The sequence below is a fragment of the Corvus kubaryi genome, unplaced genomic scaffold (genome assembly GCF_017639235.1).
Source record: "Corvus kubaryi isolate FWS band 111438036 unplaced genomic scaffold, C.kubaryi_AGA036_p1.0 37260, whole genome shotgun sequence".
In the NCBI taxonomy this organism is placed as follows: domain Eukaryota; kingdom Metazoa; phylum Chordata; class Aves; order Passeriformes; family Corvidae; genus Corvus; species Corvus kubaryi.
Window position 1 is genome coordinate 7,175,426 of NW_024581077.1, and position 22,399 is coordinate 7,197,824.

General features: G+C 45.2%; 1 long non-coding RNA gene across 1 annotated transcript in view; it reads right to left on the reverse strand.

Annotated features, from left to right (window-relative positions):
• Positions 1-1,184: 1,184 nt before the first annotated feature.
• LOC121662718 overlaps positions 1,185-22,399 on the reverse strand; it is a 34,537-nt gene continuing 13,322 nt past the window's right edge. The window contains exon 3 of the long non-coding RNA XR_006015383.1: positions 1,185-3,619. This is a non-coding gene — a long non-coding RNA (uncharacterized LOC121662718). The remainder of the gene's footprint in view (positions 3,620-22,399) is intronic.

Consider the following 22,399-nt stretch of genomic DNA (forward strand, 5'->3'; position numbering starts at 1 on the left):
CACTAAAGCAACAAAACTTCGCTCATTATGAAGTTCACAATCATGGACTGACTACAGCAGAGCATTTTTCTCAGGCACTTCCACTCTTGACTCACAGCCTCTAACAGGAACAGTCAATACCTAAACAGAAATACACTTAGTTATGAGAGAAACTGATAGACAGTTCTCAAAAATATGTTGCTTGGAGTCTCCATTTATGAAAATCAATTACATTTATCAAATTGCCAAAGCTACTCTGCAGGACATAACGATCAGTAAAACCATGGTCAGACCTGGGAGATGCCAACATATTACTTCCTCTTTCGGTGATTTTCTTGATTGTTCTTTTCTGCTTATAACTTTGAGTAGCTTGTGCTTCTGAGCCTCGTCCTGCAAAGCCAAGATGCAGATGCTTTTCTTGGCTTGCACTGCAAGATGGTACAGACCAAACCATGGTTTGCTTAGACTAGCTCTTCCCCAGGCCAAGTCTTCTCTGACAAAACCATGTTTTTCTTCTAGATGGATTTACATCTTGTGTCAGTGTTTTAAACAGACACTTCTATTTTCCTGAGCTGCAGTCCACAGATGCTAAAACTGAGCCATCCCAACAGATGCAGGAGAGAGCTGAAGGTCCTGATGGCATCCTCCTGACCATTTGGACTGCCATATTCAAAGCACTACTTGATGCTGATGCGTGATGTCTGTGATGGTGAGTACCACGGGAAGTGACTTCAGCGACATTTTTCTCCTCCTTTCTCCTTCAAAAAAAAAAAAAGGGATAAAGCTTAGCACCATAAAGAGAGAGTTTCAAAGAGGCTTGTGGTCATCTGGGTCCATGTTTCCTAGTAAAACAGATGTTGGAATACAAATTTCAATGCTTGGAAAATTCCAGCTTTTTGCAGAGATGCAAAGTAATTGGTCTGAAGCCCAAGAATTTCTTTCTCTGGGATTTGAGCATTTAACTCTCCTCTCTCCATCTCAGAGCCCCTAGGACTGGTCCAAATTTTTAATTTTCTAGAATTTTTGTATCAAACCATGTGGACAAGCTTTATGCAAATTCAGCATATTACAGCTTGGGATTTCACTAATAGTTAGAATACTAAAATTAACTGTATCCTGGGCAGCATCAAAAGAAGTGTGGCCATCAGGTTGAGGGAGATGATTTTCCCCCTCTACTCTTCTCTGGAGTAATGTATCCAGCTGTAGGTCTGCCAATATAAGAAGGACATGGACCTGCTGGTGCAAGTCCAGCAGATGCCATGAAGATGTTCAGAGAGCTGGAGCATCTCCCCCAGGGTGTCAGCCTGAGAAAGTTGGAGTTGTTTAGCCTGGAGAAGAGATGGCTGTGGGGAGACCTTAGAGGCCCTTCCAGTACCTAAAGGCACTACAAGAGAGCTGGAGAGAGACTTTTGATAAGGGGGACCTCTAACCTCATGGAGTGCAGGTTTAGATTAGATATCAGAAAAAAATTCTTCCCTGTGAGAGTGGTGAGGCACTGGCACCGGTTTCTCAGAGAAGCTGTGGATGCCCCATCTCTGGAAGCATTTAAGGCCAGCTTGGATGAAGCTCTGGTCTAGTGGAAGGTCTTCCTGCTGGGAACTGGATAATCTTTAAGGTCACTTCCAACCCAAACAGTTCTGTGATTCAATGAAATAACTGTGAAGGCATGTAATGGAGGAGGTCTCCCCATGTTATGCTGTTCCCAGTACATCACCCCTCTGTCTATGTGGTGCCACCACCAGTGCAGCATGAAGAGGGGCTCCAGGTGGTGTAATATGAGAGTAGAAGCCTATGGCACAAAGAGACTGAGAGACCAGAACATGATTTTTTAAAAAATTTATTGCAGCCAAGATTTTCGATCTGTGCAAACTGCAGCCTCTGCTATAATTCCCTCCAGCCTTAGGGGTAGAGGTGGAATGAGGGAGTACAGTTTTAGAAACAGGGTATCATCTTTCTTGTAGTCACAGATTTTAACACTGAAGAGACATTAAATAGCACCTTTATTGTCTTCCCCAAGGCCCAGAGGTCCTATGCTCTGAGGGGAGCTTGTTACCAGCACCTAGGATCCTGTTACATTCCTGAATAAGTAGACATGGCAATTAAATAAGTATAAAATCTCAGCAGCAACTGAACAACAACTGTCTTCATCTCTCAACCTCCCCCCAAATGCTTATACAATTGAAAATGAAATTGCACCTCTGGGCTGAGCTGCAGCCGTTCTCCTCAGAGGCCCCTTCAATCCAATTGGCAAAGAATGGGGTCTGGCAAGGCTTACTCAGCTCATGTTTGCAAAAAACTTTGGAAATGAAAACTGCTGCGCAGCACTGAGTCATGCAGTTGCGACTTTGGAAAAGTGAAGTGTATGGAGCTTAGGAATACATCTGGATGCCTTGTGGAGAGCAGCTGGGGCCTGTGGGTTAAGTGTAGATTTCATATTAGCAACAATAACCAGGACTGAGCACTGGGAACCTCAACACCATAGTCTGTTCCTGGAAAAGTGAAGTTTTGGGTGGTTTTGCCAGCAGAGCAGCCTGCTGCTGCGGCTGACAGGCATTGTCCCTTCTGGACATGTATTCTGCTCCCCAGGACAATGGCAGAAGCCTGGCTGTGCACTGTGGAGGGAAGCACTGCTGCTCTGGATTAATGCTAACCTCGCACAGAGAAGGGAATTAATCTGGTCAGTAAAACCAAGTATTTAGAGAAACAAAAACAAGACCAAGTAGTGTTCCATATGCAGGACAGTTCTCATTTCCCATATTGCTTGACCGTCAGAGTAACTGGTGCCTTTCCTATCTCCTGTGCCCACTGCTGTATTGGTGATGACTCCCATCTGATGGGTGAGAAATTGGGGAAAAAGGGCCATTTTCAGGCCCCCTTTTCTGATGCTTCAGCTCAGTAAGTGAGGAGCCAATCAGCCATTTCAGGACACACAACAACCCATGAGTGGATGGGTAAGTGGATGCTGTAGGTGCCTCCTTCGTGTGTCTTCTCCATTTCTTCCAAAGGATCTGACCCAAATATGCTATAAGCCACTGGGTTTGAATCTGCACTTTAGGAAACCTGATGGTCTGTCTTTATGCTGCTTTTACTCCAGTTGTGTAGTTCTGCACTTACATTTCCTTTTTTTTCAAGGTGGTGGAGGGAGGGGAGAGAGAGAGAAAGGCCAACCAGGGGAAAAAAGGTAGATGCTTCTGTTAAAACCCCTTTGCATTCTCTTTGGTCTTGTGAGCAGTTTCAAGCAAACTTCCACCTGCAGTATCAATTTGGGTTATTCCTTCCCTCTGTCTGCAGGGAGAGGTCTCTGTTAGCCAAATGATTATTCTCAGAATAATAAAAACTTGCAGCTGGAACCAGGAGCCTGGCTGATGCAGACAATAAATCCAAGGAAGTCATACAGAAAGAAGAGATCGCTTTGTCTTGCCATGCTCAGAAATCTCCCCGGCAGTGTGGCTGTGTGCTTTCACCCCTCTGCAGATCACACCCTTCAAAATTAACCCAGCTGCTGACATGGAATAAAGCAAGAGAGTATGGAAGGAAAGCTTTACCTGTTACTGAAATAACAGTGGTGCCTTTAGCAAGAGAGGAAGGAAGGCAGCCTGCAGCTTGCAGCCCTCATGTAACGGCTTGTAAGGACTTGGAACTGAAACAGAAACCAAAACAAAAATACCGTCCTGTATTACTCCACAGATAAGGGGATCTCCTAAGTTTTGACCTGACTAATGCAGAGAAAAATATCCCAGCAGGTGCTGTTATAGCAGAACTGCATAAAACCAACAAGCTAGGATGCCTTCAGAATGCATTTAAGCCTAGAATTCTCTTAAATGTGGGCTTAAGTCCATTGCCTGCTTAGGAAACTGATATATGAAATGTATGTGATCACCTGATCCCCAAATCCTTTTTATTCCCAAGGGTCTCAAGACCTCTGCAAGCACAGATGTGAGAAAAACTGACACATCAATACATACATAAAGTCCAATACAGTATCTATCAGAAGATCCCTTCAGCTTTGGAGCACTGGGATGTGGCCAGGAAAGCCTGGTTGGGGTCTAGGAAATGGTGTGTGAGCCAAAGAGAATTAGGTATCTGATGTGTTTGACTGAGCTTAGGCTCTGACTTTCATAAAGCAAGCAGAGAGTCTTCTGTTAAATTTAAAGATGCCCAAAGTCTCAGAATATACGCTGGTTAAGATTTTGATCCAAAGGTGCTGTGAATCCTCATCATTAAAGGGTCCAACTCACCAGGAAAACGCTTTTTTTAATCCACTACTCAACATTTTCCAAACTGGCAGGGGCAAGCTGTCCCTTCCCTCTCCTCACTCTCCTTGGAGCCAGATGCCCCTGGATGGTTAAGCATTTTGAGGCACAGGGATGCTCGCTGCTGTGCTGTGGCAGCCAGTCTGCTCCAGGGCCTGGAAGAGGAGCCAAATTCCTTGGCCTGGCCCTCGACCACAAACTCATCTTCGCATACCAGGAGCGGTAACACTGATCCCAGCTTTTCACAGAGCCAGAGCCGCCACTAGACACCAAATCAAGATTAAATGACAGTCACACATATTTTGTTTTCAAGGCAAATGCAAACAAAGATGTTTTGCTTTTGCAACCACAAAATTCTGCCGTTTGCAAAGAGTTCCTTGCATCTCCTCTGACACTCACTGCTCTCTTCTCGACTTACCCCCCTCCTGTGCTTCATGTTCTTACTGACCTTCCTTCAGCATGCCCCAGAGGAAAAATCAGGAACAAAGCATATCCATACCAAAGCCCTGGCACCCTGGAGGCAAGTCAGATGTGTGTATTGGTATTTTGGCGACATGCATGAAGAAAAGCCCAGATGGACAGGGGTTATATCTGATTCAATCCGGACGCTCCTGTCAAGCCCAGAACTACCAGTTATGTAAAGTATCTCTTAAGACACTGTGTGCTAGAAGGGACAAGAGCTTTAGCTCGTCAACATTCCTCCCTCCCTACTGCATCCCAATACTGACACCATTCCCATCATTGTTCTCCTCTGCCTTCTCCCCACTTTGCTCATATTTAGAAAGATCTGAAATGCAAAGAGCTGCAGTGCCAAAAGGACAGCAATAGAGGAGAGATTAGCTGGAATAGGGGGGCAGCTGTTGGAAGGCCTCTCTGTTGGTTTCCATCCATCCTTGCAGCCCTAGGTGAGAACTGGATCCCACTCTAAAACCAAGCTCCAGAGCCAAGCACTGGTTACCGGCAGAGCCCGGCCAGAGCCCACCTTTACCAGACTTGGGCATCTCAGAGTGTCCTTGGCTCTGTTTCCAAGTTTTGTGCAACTCTCTGCACACACATTTTGGTCACATCACCCCTCACTGATTTCTTGAAGTGCTATTTCTCGGTGAGAGAAAGAAAAACAAACGGATGTTCATCTTTCCTTACTAGACCCTGCTGTGACCCCTCTTATACACCAGTCCTTGTTGTTTTCAATACTCAAAAAATGTGTGTCGTTTACCCCAGCACCTCTCGGTAAGCTGATACCAATCCCAGTAAGCTGCTTCTCTTGTTAAGGGGTTTAGTTCACCAAATTGAAATTTGAGAAATTCAGACCAGAAGGAAATAGGAAGAGCAGTGGATATTCCCCAGGGAACAGGATCACAGAGAGGAGTTGGACATCCTCAAACACAAGTGGGGGACTTCCCACCACACAGTTTCATCTGACCAGCAGCAAGGAGTTTGCTTTAGGATCTTAGATAAAATCCTCCTGGAAGCCGTATGAATCTAAGAATTGATACATATTATCTGTAAAACCTGAATGTACTCTGTAGGCTGATTTGAGAAAAAAAACCTATCAAGAAATGAGCAAAATTAAACCTTGAAATCCAAGCTCTGAACCTGACCAAAGGAAGTATTTTAACCCTATCAATCCTTCCATTGCCTCTAGGACACTCACTGGGAACGTCTCCATTGCCACTGAATTTATGGGAAAGGATTCAGTTACTGCAAGAACAGCACAAATGATAGATATGTGCAGAGGTAGATGGTTGAAGGCAGGGAGGGAGGAAAAGAGAGAGAGCACTAGCAGTTGTGATTTTATTTCTTCTGACTGCATCACCCAGACTCTGACTAAAACAAGATCAAAACCCTTCACTAATCTATACAGCTCCACATGTGTAGAAGTGTTAAGACAAACACTGGAAAATTCTTACACCGGGGTCTTGCTTTTCTTTATAGAAAATATTTGCAAATCTTAGGTTCTTAAATCTGAGAAGAGCCATTGCTGGTCCTTTCCATTCCAAAAGGAAAGCTGCCTTGTTTGAGTGGTGAAACAGACTCAAGTACCCAAGCTGAAAACATACACCACCAAATGCTAGAGGAGGTGTAGGGTTACCAGCCCATAGTCTCTGTCTGAAATAAGGAGATCAATAGGTTAAATATGCCTCTTTGGTAAAACATTGCAAAGAAAGTATAGCGTTCTCACTTGCCTCCTGTATTTTGCTTGCTTTTTACTTTTCACCATCAAGTCATGAAATCATAGATATTTCAATATTTGTTGAAGTAAGGAGAGGCATCACTTAAACTTCCACACTGGACTTCCAGAGGGCAGACTTTGACCTATTTAAGAGACTTATTTGGAAAGTTCCTTGGGAAGCCACCCTTAAAAACAAATTAGTCCAGGAAGGATGGATGTGCTTCAAAACAGAAATCTTGAAGGCAGAGGAACAGACTGTCCCTATACGCTGAAAGAGAAACCAATGAGGAAAACGACCAGCCTGGATGGTCAAGGAGCTTTTGAAGGAACTAAGGAAAAAAAGAGCTTGTATCACCTTTGGAAGGATGGTCAGGTATCTCAGGAAAGCTTAAGGGAGTAGCTAGGCCTTGTAGAAAAAAAATCAGATAGGCAAAAGCCCAGTTAGAACTCAGTCTGTTCACTTCTATAAAGGACAATAAAAAATATTTTTATAAATACATAAATGGCAAAAGGAAGGGCAAGGACAACCTCCATTCTCTATTAGATGTGGGAGGGAATTTAGTAACTAAAGATGAGGAAAAGGCAGAGGTACCTAACACCTTCTTTGCCTCAGTTTTCAACAGAAAGACAGGTTGTCCTCAGGACAATTGTCCTCCTGGGCTGGGAGATGGTGTCAGCGAGCAGAATAGCCCCCCTGTTATCCAGGAAGAAACAGTCAGAGACCTGCTGAGCCATTTGGATGCTCACAAATCTATGGAACCAGATGGGATCCATCCTAGGGTGATGAGGGAGGTGGCAGATGAGCTTGTGAAGCTGCTCTCCATCATTTGCCATCAGTCCTGGCTCACTGGGGAGGTCCCAGATGACTGGAAGCTGGCCAATGTGACGCCCATCCACAAGAAGGGCTGGAAGGAGGATCCGGGTAACTACAGGCCTGTCAGCCTGACCTCAGTGCCCAGTTCATCTTGAGTGTCATCTCAGGGCACCTACAGGACAGCTGAGACATGAGACCCAGCCAGCATGGGTTTGGGAGGGGCAGACTGCTTGACCAACTTGATCTCCTTTTATGACCAGGTGACCCACCTGGGGGATGCAGGAAAGGCTGTGGATGTTGTCCACGTGGACGTCAGCAAAGCCTTTCACACCATCCCCCACAGCATACTCCTGGAAAAGCTGGCAGCCCACAGCTTGGACATGTGCACTGGGTTAAAACCAGGTGGATGGCTGGGCCCAGAGAGTGGTGGTGAACGGTGCTGAATCCAGCTGGTGGCCTGTCACTGCTGGTGCCCCCCAGGGATCAATGCTGAGGCCAGTCCTGCTTAATATCTTCATTGACGATCTAGATCAGGGGAGTGAGTCCATCATCAGTAAGTTTGCAGATGACACCAAGTCTAAGCCTGCCTGTTCTCAGGCCCTAGGACACAGACCTTGAAGCCAAAAATGGGAAACATGCTCACCTTTGGATGATTTGAGTGACGGTAGGTCAGAGTGTGAGCTCTTGTGTCATAGAGTCATAGAGTCATAGAGTCATAGAGTCATAGAGTCATAGAGTCATAGAATTATAGAATCATAGAATCATAGAATGGCCTGAGCTGGAAGGCACCTTCAAGATCATTCAGTTCTGAAACCCCTGCCATGGGCAGGGACATGTTCCAATAGACCAGGATGCTCAAAGTCCCATCCATCTGAGCACTGTTTGAAGCCAAGAGAGATAAACTGCTCTGCTGGGTGGGTAGGTGCCTCCTTCAACTACAGCTGTCTCCTGGCACGAACACCTGTGGAAGCTTTGGGGCTCTCCAAACCATAGCAAGCCCCTCATCGGGGTGCCCAGGCTGTTCTGAATAGGTAAATAAACACTGCTCCTTCTGCTGGGGAGACAACCATGGCTCTGAATTAACCACAAAGACACAATGCACACGATAGGAAAATATTCAGCTTGGTGGTTTTGGCTCAATCAGAGAGCATTTCTCTCATGCCAATAGCTCTTCAGAGCTGAATTCAGGATGCACGTCCTGGCTGTATCTTAACAGTAACTTCAGCTCAGGGAAAAAGCTCTCTAGAGGAATGAAGAAGGCATTCAGCCCCACCAGCAGCTGGTAAATGAGAACTTGGGTGCCTAATTCAGTTTTGAGAATCTTTACACCCCTTTTTTGTGCCTCTTTGCACAGGGGAAACCTGGCTATGTGCTGACCACACTGGATGTCCTACAAAGCTCTTCTCAAAAAAACACCGCTTCTGTCTCTCCTCAATTTATATCCTTGGGAGGAAAGCTTCTGCTTGGATCGGAGAAGAGCAGAACAGGTGGAGTCCAGGCTTAGAGTGAAGGTCAGAAAAATGCTGCTTTTTCACAAGACTGATATTCTCTCATTGTTCTCTCTGCCCCTTGCCACCCTTTAAAGGACAGTTCAATATTACAGCTTCCTGTTAATGATTCATCCTAGCCTGTATTTGCTTAGGTAAAGTTCACATCATGAACTGCCTGAGCCTGCCTGATCTGGCCTCCCTGGGTTGTAAATCGGCAAGAGCTGAGACAGTGGTGACGAACGATGACCACAATGAACAGGCACTTCTTACTTTCTTATGTAAGCAGTTTCAGGACATTTTGCAACTGTTTCAAGCACGCACGAACTTTGCTTCCCATTTTTTTCCTCCACAGTTCCTGGCCGTGGCATCACCGTGTTCCAGAGGAGTTCATTAGGTCTAGACTTAAATTATGGGTGTCATATGAATGAAATAAAACACAAGTTAGTGAGGTAATGATTGAAGAACAATCTGAGGTCCTGCAGGTCCCTTTCTTCCTTGTAGGATGATGGGTTGTGTGGTGAGATGGGGAGCAGGGGAAGTGAAGGATGCTTGCAAATGGGGTGACTGGGGAGGTCTCTTGGACCTTCTACTTTTCATGCGGCCCTCTCCTGGGTACCCCAGACTGGGGATGGCATGGTCATGGGCACGAGGGAGGTACCAGGGCATGAAAATGAGGTTCAATGTGGGTTTTGAAAGGTTGTGAGCTGAGCTCCAGTTATACTGGCACTTTACACTGAGGTGTTCAACCTGATTTAGCTTCACAGGAGTCACATAAACCTTACTTGTTTGAGGAGTTTAAAGAGGAGTAAAATCACTGGTTTCAAGAGATGCACATCAACAGAAAGACAGTACAGGCAAAATGAATGACTCCAACCACTAAAACATCTGGAATTAATGCACTCAAGTGGGAAGCATCTGCTTTACATGAAGAAGGTCAAAAGGGGCTGCTAGCTAGGAAAGGAATTTGTGATCATGGTAAAAATATCACTGAAATGTCTGAACAGGCCTTAGTTAGGAGCAGAAGAGACAGCAGAGATGAAGCTGGATTGCATTCTGGGGGCAGCACACTACACATTAGATGCTTGGTGCAAACTGCTCTAAACAGTGCTCTATCCTGCTTGGAGGAGCCATTCGACATCCCAGGAACTTGGTGTGATTGCACCATAGGTGATGACAGGAGTTCTTCGTCTTTGTCTGAGCTTGAAGGTAGAAGGTAAAGGAGTGTCAGGACTGTGAGAGAGAGCATCCTCTGGAATCAGACACGGTCAACATTCTGTGGCTGCTGTAACCAGCACTGCTGAGGTGGGGGAGATTAGATTTCTGCAAGCTTCACCTCCCTGAAGAGAGGTTGTTGCCAGGTGGGGGTTGGTCTCTGCTCCCAGGTAACAAGCTACTGGACCAGAAGAAATGGCCTTAAGTTGCACTGGGGAGGCTTAGATTGGGTTTAGGAAGAATTTCCTCCCCAAGATAGTTGTGAGGCATTGGAACAGGCTGCCCAGAGAAGTGGTGGAGTCACCATCCCTGAAAATGTTCAAATGCATGTAGATGTGATGGGTGGGGACATGGTTTAGTGGTGGGCTTGGCAGTGCTGGTTAATGGTTGAACTTGATTTTCTTGGAGGTCTGTTCCTTTCTAAATGATTCTAAGATTCTAAGCTAACCCGAAGGTTGCCCAGTTGCAGCTCTGGCCCATGGTTGAAAAATATCCATGTGCAAATCTTGGGTTGGTGCTGTACAGGAAATGAAGGCAGGCTGGTGCTAGGTTCCCTGACTCCCAGACCACTCAGCATCCTTCATCCTGTTTGCTCAGCTCTGCCTTTTTCCACTCAGGAAGAATTTCCCTAAACAGAAGAGTGATAGTGGTGATGGTGGCGGGCAATAGTTGCCTCTGTCCCCTCTCTAAAAAGGGTCACACCTATTTAATGAGGCAGGTAAATAAATACAGGAGTTTATTACCAATATAGTGGGCAAATATGCTGTTATAAAACATCTCTGGACAACACAGCATTTTGATTCAGTGGCCTAATTTCCAGTGTGAAATACCTGACTACTTATTGCAGTAAGTAAATAGCTGGCAGATAAAACCCTGTGCTGAAATTGAGCATTGCTCTGCTTCCATCTTTTGGGGTGGATGAGTGGGTGTACTATACCTTCATGCTCTCCTCTGTCTTACAGAGCCAGTTTTTGAGCTGGGGTAACCTCTAACTGGATTATATCAGGGTATGGTCCAGGAATGATCCCGTGAGAGAGTAGCTGTTGAAGGTGAGGAGTCCCTGTTGCCCTCCTGGGACTTCTCAGGGACATCTGAGAATGAGCTTAGTCCCAGGGTTAGATTACCGTGTATGGTGCCCAGATGGATTCCATGGGTACCAAGAGCATCACTATGTGCTTCTACTTTCAGCCCCAAATCACTTGCTTACTCCTTTCCCCATGTTGCCTTTTGCTTCCAGAAGTCAACCATGTTACAGGGCCTCGTGTGGGGTTTTCTTCTGAGATGAAGCCTGGTCTGTCAGTGGGACAGGGTCTTTCTCCCATCTCCTCACCCTAATTACAGGGGAAGGAGTTACCGTATATTGTCATAGCTGAGCAAATAATATTTTGGAGAGGACTCAGCCATTTCCTCCTTCTGTGAGATACTAAGGCAGTCCAGAATTATAAGTGTTCTGCTCTCAGCCCTGTGACTCTTACAAAGATCTGCCTCCTTTCTTTGGAAGCTGTCCTGGCTCCATACTCAGCAAACATTCCACATGTGTCAGTGAAAAGGGAAAAAGCCAACATGAACCAACAAGTGCAGAAACATCCAAGCCCCATATGAAACAAAAAGGGGCTTTACAAAGTATAACAAAGGCTCATACTCCCACACAGAAGTTACTATTTAGATGGGTTTTTTTGCTTCAACTTTCTTTTCTTAACTTCCTCAGACATTTTGTGGGCTTTTATGGCAGGTGGGGTTGACGCAGTGCTCTCTTGCTCTCTGCCCTGATGAGACAGCCAGCTCTGGTCCTGCAGTCCCTGTCCCAGTAAAGCCCTTGTTGTATCAAGAACACTTCAGGTAAAGTTTTCTGCAACTGTTTGGCCGGGCGTGCGGCCAGCAAAGGCAGACCCTCTGGGCTCATCAGGAGAGACCTTGTACTACATTTTCCACTATACTTATCTAATCTTGGCTTGCATCCATCTAGTGTTTGTGCAGTCATTACCTCACTAGGCAAAACAGTTCCACTGCCTAATTGTCTTCACTCTCAGGAAATTGTTGCTAATAGCCAGCTAAATTTAATCTCCCCTTCCTCGTTCGATCCACCACAGCTAAACCTGCACAGCCCTTCTCCCTCTGCTTACAGTCACATACATGAAGTGATTGTATGGCGTTATCTGCTCTTATTTCTCTAAGTCAAACAAGCAAAATTACTTTCTAGAATTCATGTGAGTCAAAATGATTGTCTTTAACTCATTTTCCTTGGACCGGTTCGAATTTCTTTCTGCAATCTTGCAGACCACGTCCAAAACTGAAGTGTGTTCAGCTCCCAAGTGCATTGAGCTCATGAATCAGGTTACCACAAAACAGCTTTTCCTTACAAAAACAGGAATGTGAAAAGACAATATTATTTTTTTAAACTTCACCAAGAGCTTGAACCATAGAATCGTGTCATCGATCAGGTTGGAAAACCTCTCTAAGATCATCAAGTCCAACCACTAACCCAGCACTGCCAAGCTCACCACTACACCATGTCCCCAAATGCCACATCTACACCTCCAGGCATGGTGATTCCATCAACTGCTCCGGTGCTTGGCAACCCTTTTGGGGAAGAATTTTTTCCTAGCAGCCAATCTAAACCTCCCCTGGTGCAACTTGAGGCCGCTTCCTCTTGTCCTATTACTTGTCACTTGGAAAAAAAGACCAACCCCCACCTGGCTATGCCCTCCTTTCAGGCAGGTGTAGAGAGTGATAAGGTCCCCCTGAGCCTCCTTTTCTCCAGGCTAAACACCCCCAGCTCCCTCAGCTGCTCCTCATCAGCCCAGTGCTCCAGACCCTTCCCCAGCTCCGTTGCCCTTCTCTGGACACACTCCAGCCCCTCAATGTCTTTCTTGTCATAGGGGGCCTCAAAACTTTTCTTTAAACTTTTTTTCACCAATTTTCAATGGTTGATCTAGCCATCATTTTCTAAGGGTAAGGTAAATGTTTGCAGATGATCAAGAAGCTGGATCTTTAAACAAAATGTCATGTAGTTTACTGAATGAGTTGGCACTTCAGCTCTCCCACCAGCTTGAATTTACAAATATTTTTGGTGAGCTAGTAGATGTCAGGGATATTTCTATATAGTTTCTAAACTTGAAGGTTTTCCCAAGAGCCTTGAAAACAGCAGCAGAGAAAATCCTGAATCACTAAGTCCTTATTTTGGGCTGAAGAAGTTCATGATATTTTAGGTCAGTGTGCTGGAACTCAATGTTAGAGAGGAGCAAAGCTGCAGGCTAGGATCAAATGGGGTTCTCCTGTAGTGTCTCCTGTGTAGGAATTCAAAAGGTAAGTGTGCATTGAGGGAAGTTATCTGGGACATCAGGGAGGATTTGTATTTGACAGCCATCGAATGAGGAGAGAATGGTGCATGGGGCTTGCTGGAGAACATGAGAAAGGACAGCCAGCCCCTGTCCCCTGAGAGAGAAGATGGCCTTTCCTTGCACCTCTTTGCCACTACAGAGGACTAAGGAACCCCATCTTGAATTGCATCAGTCTTCTACTCAACAGAGCAGCAGCAGGGTCAGGATAGGGGGTCAGCCAAGTACCTCAGTGGGACTGCTTGAGAGGCAAGTTTCTGTTGCCTGTCCATCCTGTCTGCTCTGGTGTGACCTCCCAAACATGTCCTTTGCCACAGCTCCATAATGTAGAACCCACATACCCACACATGCACAAGGCAGCCTGCTTCCTAGAAGCTCTATCTACTTGCATTGATTTCTCCACCAGCCCTTTTTCAAGAAGTTTCTAACTGCTATTTTCTAGTTCACAGACATATGCAACTGGTCAGTGGAGCCTCATGGTGGGAGCAGGTGGGAGGAAAAAGGGTTCTGTGTGAACTCAGGGGATTGCACCATCCTGGTAGAACCAGTTTCTCCAATGAGCAGCATCTTGCTGGGCTGTTAACACCCCTGTGTTGGCACCTTCCCGTGTCTCTCATGTCTATACTATCCCCGAGCCCTGTTGGGAAGGGGGTTTTTCTTCTCCCTAGGAAAGCTTGTAGCTGATGGGGGAGCTGGGATCTCCCCCTGCACCTTCTCCTGCTTGGGGCCTCACAAGTGGCAAGTCTGCTTTAGCAATGCACAGGCTTCCATGGAGGATTTCACCCTGTCCCTTACCACCAAGGACTGCTTGGAGTGCAGACACAGCTGGCATGTGCTGACTGCTAAGCCGTGAGCTAAGGAGTGTTTGCCCCCACCTTGCTTTAAGGTCTCCAAGTATTTGGCTAAGGGATTTCACCCCTGTTTCTGCAGGACCCAGTACAACAACTTCAGTTTGTGCTGGGAACTGATGCCTTCCCTCAATAAAGGTACTTCATAGCAATAAAGAAGAGGACCAAGGCCATGAAGGGGATCTTGCCACCAACCTACATGCTGAAGTGTTTTAAGAGATGATTGTAGATGAAAAGGGAAAGTGCCTGTGTTAACTCCTCCAACCCACAATGAGTCTTTGGTCTCAACAGCTTTTGGAAAGACCGTTTGCCCTCCTAAGAGCAAACAATGTGTGTGTCGTATTGAAACCAGGGGAGGCAAGAAACAAGACCATGGTGCTGGTCTTGAATAAAGCCATTTTTCAGAGGCAGGGATGGGCTTTAAAACAGAGCCCTGGCTTGTGAAAAAACTGACTCAGTGTGTGCTGAGATCTGTATGGTCCTGCGGAGGAAGCCAGCTCTGGTAGAATTATTTTTTGTTATGGTAGGAACCTCGAGTTAGTTTTCTGTAGCAAAACCATTCACAATGGCAGACACACACACACACACACACACACACACACAAATCCCCATAACTTTTCCCTAATGGGCAGAAATTTAGTGATCAACATTTTGGCTCTTTTAAGACCCCTTTGAAGTCTGAAGCTGAGGTTTTGTAGTTGTTTTTTCTAAAGCTCTCTGTAACTGCTGACATATGCTGCACATATGGTTTTAATGTGATTAGACTTCCGATCTGGTCTTTTTTTCCTTTTGGACTTGACAAAGTACCTACTCACCAGCCACATATCCATGAGGAAGGAACTTTTAATAAGTTTCCCAGAAAGAAATGTACTTCTACAGATTCATTAAGCAAATATTAATCTCTCCTTTTGGTTTCTTTTTCCTCCCTTTGGAATATGTGGGATTTTGCCGAAAGCAGGGAAACTTTAGGTGGGATGATGCTTTCCTTCCCTGAATGCCCTCAGGAAAAATTACTCAGGGGTAATTACACATCTTTGCAGGTGCACTGGGAATTCACACATCACTTGGTCTAATAAGACAGCCTGCATCTGCAAGTATGTAGCATGGAAAATGTCTGGAGGCCTTGGTGGCAAATGAGATGCCCACGGGCAAGACGTGACTTGTGGCAGGGCTGGGAATTCAGCCCCATCTCCCAAAGAAGACATGTGGTCTGCTGCGGTCATGGAGATCACCACAGATAGTGCAGATCCTCTCCAGGGTTTCCTCTTAAATACCATTATCGGGGTTAAGGATACGTCGTGAACACCTTCAAGGTAGCAGTGACAGGTCAGGACCTTCACATCTTGGAGGCTACAGTCTGCATGAATCAATAGATACAAGTAAAGGTCCTCCTCACTCTTTTGGCTATTCTGAAGACCTCAGTTGGAGTGTAACTCCAGAACAGTCTCCCCAGAGAACAGATCCTGCAGCTCAGGGGCTGCTATTGGTGCCCGAAGTGTATTAACACCTATGGTGCCTGTGAAATTTTGGTCATCTCATTTTTTTTTCTGCACATCTCTGAACTCACACTTTCATACAATGGTTTGGTGTCTCACCACCCTCATAGTAAAGAATTTGTTCCTAATATGTAATCTAAATCTCTCATCTTTCAGTTTGAAACCATTCTGGTATCTTTTCATTTTGCCCTATTAAAATACTCCTGTAGTTCTGTCATTTCTCATTCCCCTTAAAATGCCTAATCCTACTTTGAACCCTGCTAGTCTTCCCCATGTTGTAGTTACCCTTGAATGATTCCTGTGGCAATGAATCCTACAGGCTCATTAGACACAGGGGAAAATCAGAAGAGCTGGCATGAAAATGTTTCCTACCCTTTCCATCTGCCTGTGTAGCCAAACAGTCGTGAAGGAACCTGTTTCAGGAGCCTTGTTTTATTGTATCTGCTCTATTTCAGTGCTGGCTTTTTTTCCTGTAGTGAACTTTGCATTTACCCACACTGATAAAAATGGTTGTGAACTTTCCTGACCTGTTGCATGTAGATTATGAAGTTCATGAGATGTACGATTGACCCCGGGCTGCGAAGTTTCTAGACTGAAGACAGCTGATAAAAGCAGAATGTGAAATCACTGCTGTGCTCACTTTGCCAAGATAAAATTTTACTATCAGTGAGTTTGTAAACGCTTGCAAAGTACTTATGTAAGAGAAGAATAAAGGTCATGCAAATACCTGGGTAGTCATGAGGAAGGGAAAAAAAATGTAGGTTCAGAGATATACAGAATATTTTGACTAGTTTATAAAACCCTATGATAAGAAAGTGCTGGCGTCACACCCTCGGCTCTCTGGAGAACAAGTTTTTTATGACAGAAATAAAGTAATGAGTAAGCAAGATTTACTCCTGAGATTTCCACTGAAAATATATCTTGTCCAATCCTGCTACTTTATGCAACACCAGTTACTCTACCAGTCCAACAGGCATTTTTAAACTGGCTTGCAAGCACAGCCTCAGCTTTCCTCTCCATGTACCCTTTCTATCCCTTGGAAATAAACACATTTTCCCCTTCATTAATTTTACCTCTACCCTACAGGTGCCTACAGGTAGGAGGTGGTCTAACTTGTGCAGTCTGATTAAATGCAAAACACTTGTTCTCAGAGTTTGCTGCACTCACTTTAGCCTTAGAGAAGCTGGTGCACTCAACATCTTGCTCTGTCAGCTATATCAACTGGGTAATAAAGCAGTGCTCATGTTGCAAACCTGTTCCAACTCAGTTAATCTAGTGTTTCATGTTGTTTGCTTGCCTTGAATTCTGTTAAGACAACCTAGGTTAACCTCTGTCACTTTTCAGCCCTTGCATTTGTGACCTCAATTGTCAAGATGCCAAGTGGGATTTAGATGACAAGTCATGAAAGTGTCCTGCTCTGGGTGAAAAGAGCAAAGAGATAGGCTTTAAAACATGCACTGTGGCACACTGGGGCTTGCTGGGATGAAGGACTCATGTCTTGTGAAGACAGGCTGAGGGGGTTGGGGTTATTCAGCCTGGAGAAGGGCAGGCTCAAGGGATACATTCTAGAATCTGCCAGAACCTAAGGGGGGCTTGTATTAAAGATGGAGAGTGACTTTTATATGCCCAGAAAGTGATAGGAGAATGGTTTTAAACTGAAAGAGGGGAGACTTAGATTAGATGCTAAGAGGAAGTTCTTTACTGTGAGGGTGGTGAGGCACTGGCACGGGTTTCCCAGCGAGGTTGTGGCTGCCCCAAGAGTTCAAGGTCAGGTTGGAGAGGGTCCTGGTCAACCTGATCTAGTGAGTGGCAATCCTGTCCGTGGCAGGGGGATTAGAGCTGTATGATCTTTAAGGTCCCTTCCAACCCAAACCATTCTAACATTCTGTGACTCTGTGATGTCCAAGTATTCCCTGCCAGTGTCCAGGCTGGATGACCCAGCATGGGGCACACATGCCCTCACTGAGTTTCCTATTCAATTTGCATGACTCTTGGTGACATCTGGGCACTTCATGCCTTGGTGAGATCTGAGCAAATTAAAGGTTAATTTGTGGTAGTCTCACTGAGCAATGACCCACTGCTCACCTGAGAAGAGGTCAAGAAGCAGAGGTTTTTGGATAATAAAAGGAGTTATCTCTGAACTAATAGCAAAAGTCAGTTTTATCAGCTGCCTGTCACATACAGCAGCCAGTTCCCTTTGCTGAGAACCACCCATCACTGTCTACTGACTACAGAGTAAAAAATTGCCAGGTCAATCACATGTCTGAGCATCAAACAATTGTATTGCAGGCATTCAGATGACAATAAAGTCGTTGTAAATACAGCATTTTGCTTAAGGCTGCAAAGCTCCAAGTGGTCTGAGCATGCTGGGTGTTTCCTGCTAGGCAGCTCTGCTGATGAAGTGGTGGGACAAGGACATTTTCCTCTGCAAAGGCCACTCTGGGAAATACTATTTGTTTAACCATCAGCTGCCCTGTCAGGAGAGTTCACCCAAAGTGTGTCACCTGTGTTCTGCTCCTTTGGAAAGCCAAGGGGAAATTCAGACAAAACTGAAATTCAAAACTTAATAGCACATTTGCAATTCTTGATGTCAATATATAGAGAGCTCTTTAACCTCCAGCAATGAACTTGTGGACCTACAGAGTATCTTTTTGCTGTAAAACACTTGTGTTTTTTGTAGGAATATGAGATGTATCAGAAGGAACATTTTACAAAATAACTGCATCCTCTTTTGAAGACGCTTAAGCCAAGATGTATCAAAAAGGTAACCTAAATGGAACATCAGATGATGTCCACACAAGTCCTGATCCTTCAGGAGCCCACATCTGTGGACTCAGCAGCCTGAGGAGCACAGAAGGGATTTGCCTTCATGTCTGTACAATGCAGCTATGCAGTACAGGACCCAACCTCCCTTGGAGGCTGTGAAGATTTGTTATCTCATGCCTTTCTGTAGCCACCACCAGCAATCAGCTCCTGTACAGGCTTGCTGCCTCACTGTGTAAGGCTGACACTGGATGACACCCTTTCTGGTGTCTTCAGGATGTGCCTAAATCTGACTGTGTGAAGGGGAGAAATTCAGCTTGAGGGTCCCACCTTTCTCAGTATTATAGGAGAATTTGGACAGGAAAGAACCTCAGGAAGTACCAGTCCAACATGATGCTCCAAGCAGGGATGGATACAAGCCTGTGGAAATACACTGTGAATGCCTTTTCAGGTGTTCATGCCTGGTATTAGCTTCACCCCAGCTGGCAGACAGAGATAGTCTGGTCTGAATCATTGCTGGCTGTCAAGAATATTCAGTTTCCAAAATGTGTGCCCTGAATATGGCCTCAAGGCATTCATGGCCTCAGGTCTTAAATCTCCTCAGCTTCCAGTTAGGAGTCAGTGGGAATGCACCCACGGGCAGCCCCCAGCTTTCCTGTTTCTTAAGCATCAGTCATACAGCAGACAGGCTGTCCATGGGGCTGTGAAATGTGGAGATCCCAACCTGATTTATTACCAGGGATCTGCTCATTAAAGACGCATACTTTCCAGAAGTCCTCACGCAAACAAAGAACAGCTTCCAGAGGGAAAATAATAAGTCCACAGTCTCTACAGCATCTCTCTTAAAATTTGCTCACAGCGTCTTTCAGCCCAGCAGCGAAGGTTACAGCAAATACCTTATTTCAGCCTTGCAAACTAACACCCGTGCTCTAACATTGCTTTAATGAAATCTTAGTGAGGACTCAGAGGAGGCAAAAAAAGAAATGAAAAGGGACAAATATACACTATCTGTCTGACGGAGTTGTTAATTTTACACTGACGACAGCAAAGCCCTGAAGTGTCAGAGTGCTCTTTGCTGATGGTTGACAGAGACTTCATTCACAGAGTTAAAATTGTGGCCTTCTTGTAGCATTCAAGGTCCCTTGCTCTTCCTATGTACAAATGCCCTTGAGGGCAGCGTTTGCCTTCCCATGCTTTTGGCAGGTCAAGGGCTGAGGCATCAAAAATTGCTGGGACACACGTCATCAAGCCCAGTGAGGTCAAAGGATTCATTGTGTGTGAAAGCTTTGGTTAGAGAAGGATTTGCAAAATCAAACCCTGACTGACTGTGAATTGTGCTGGCTCAGAGTAGCCACATCCCTGGGATGTGAGAGACTTACTTGTTGCAAATACAGTGGGAAGAACGTGGAGCTGTAGTAGGTTTTAACCCTGATGGCTGCTTGGCATGCTCAGATGAAATTTATGTTAAAGGATTGACAATTTAACTGCCTTTTTTTCTTAAAAAAAAAAAATCAAACAAATAAAATCAGCCTGGATCCTGTGTAATCTGCAAGAAAGATATGACAGTGGTGCTCCTTTTATCCTCATGACCACCTTCATTCATGATCATCTAGATCCATTCCCATCCTTTGGGTGAGTGAGATCGGACACTTTCCTAGTTCTTTATTGTGAAACACCAGGGAAATGAAAGCAAACCCTGGTTTTCTACATGTTCATAGAAACACAGAACCATTAATGTTGGAAAATACTTCTGAGATCATGGAGTCCAACAGTTAACCAAACCCTGTTAAGGCCACCACTAAACTATGTCCCCAAGTGTCACATCTAAACGCCTTTTAAATGCCTCCAGGGGTAGTGACTCCACCACTGTCCTGGGCTGCCTGTTCCAGTGCTGTTCACCTCAGAGGAATTCATTAGGCAACAGTATATCCTGTCTTACTTATGAACTGAGCCCAGTAAATCGTAATTGGCCTAAGCACATTTTCAGAGTAAATATCAACTTTAACTTTCCAACAGAAAAAGTTCATCTGTTCCAAAAGTTAACTACTTCTTTGTTATTTCTGTCTCTACCTTCAGGTTGGTGTATCCATTCCTATTAGATCAGCAGACCTTGCTTGTGCACTCATATGTCTTTCTCAAATACAACTTGCAAGGGTATGTCCTTAAGGAAAAATGGTAGCCAAGCACATATGGAGATGCTGGATGGGCAACATAGCACCTTTGGCTCCCTTGCTTCACAGCTAAGTGCCTGCTCACTGGGGTTCTCTAGACCATATTTCAACCTGAGTCTCACACCTTTGATTTCCCAGCAAAACTCTGTTGTTGTTCCAGCCTCACTCTCTGAGGGACCTCTCCTAGCTGCTCTACCTCTGTTCAAGTCATTAGCTGGAAACTTGGACTCAAGCCTATAAACGTGTGACCCTCCCTGCCATTGATTGCTACCCTCCGAGTGAGAGATTCAAAAACACGGAAAGAAGAACGTGACTGTGAGAACACTGTGGGAATGGTGGGAGCTCAGAAAGTGCCATATTCCTGTAAAGAGAAGCCTGCACTCATGGGGAAAACTGAGCCCAACAATGCATGGCCCAGCTCCAGAAATGTCTTGAAAAAAACAGCAGAAAACCTTATTTTTCATGCTAAACCTCTCCTCGTTGGTTTTAACCAACACTGATAACAAAATAAAAACTGAATAAAACAAAATCTCTTTTTTAGTAACAAGGGTCTTATAATTACACAGCCTCTTCATGCCTTTAAACAGAGAGCTCCCTGACGTATTCCTGCTGGGAGTGAGCACTTTCCTTTCATGTGAATGGCTCTTATTTCCCTTCCTTTTCCTCAGTCTCACTCATACCACCACTTCATGAACAATATTTAACCCAGCTAACCTCCTTTTGGTACCTCTATTTCCCATATTCAGAAAATTTCCCAGTCTTTCCAAGGGCCCAGAGCTTTTTGACTTGGGTTGTTTTTATATCCAGTCTGTGGAAAGGGACAGGGGTATGAAGGGAAGGGTTAATCCAAATCAGCAACGCTGGCACAACTGTCCCTGCACAGCATGTGATAAAAACACTATGGTCTGGGAAATGGGCTGATGCAGCCTGAATGGTCGCAGGATGGGAAATGTCCCAATTTGTTTCGCTTAGCATAATATTTTGGACCAGTGCCCTGGATGACTATTACTGCAATATCCTTCCAGATCAAGCCCAGATATCAACAGGAGCCCATCTTCCTGTTTACTGTGTGGCTGAACAAGGCCAGGGAGCAATATACAAGTATCTAAGGCATTTCAAAGCATTTAAGGAATTTCATGAATGCCAACTACATTGGCAAAAGGCTTCCTCTCCTGTGATGCAGCGTAGTTGTCCAAGGATACTGCTGTAGGACGTATATTGTCTTAGGAGTCTGGGCTGACTGAATCAGGCTGTTGTGTCCTAATCTCCCAGAAGTTCTCAGAGTTGCTGTAGCCTCTTGCAGAGGGAAGTGGTGGAATCACCATCCCTGGAGGTGTTCAAAATCATGGTAGATGGTGTGCTTTGGGACATGGCTTAGTGGTGGGATTGACAGTGTTAGGTTGATAGTTGGACTCAGTGATCTTAGAGGTCTTTTCCACCCTAAATTATTCTATGATTCTTGGCCTTCTCTCAGTAGGAAAGGTCGTTGAGAACGTTGTTGATGATAAAGGAAATGCTTGGCTAGTGGTGACATGTCAGGCTTTCCAGGATCCTGGCAGATATGCTGGAAACAGGACCAAAGATTTTTGGGTGCACTGGGCCCACTGTTGCCCAAGGAGATGTACCTACCACTCTACACCAAATCCACGGAGACCTCTAGAGCACCATGTCCTGCATCCAGCCTAGATACCATCAGGTAGCTTGAGGGACATCGTAGGTATCTGGGGAGGAACTGCCCACATGGAGGTGTGCCCTTGTTCTTTTGGGCTTTGACATCAGAGTGTCTGAAAGCCCCACTGGGTGGCTGGAATGGCAGATCTGATCATGTCCCTTTCACCTTAAGCACCATGGGCTGACTCCAA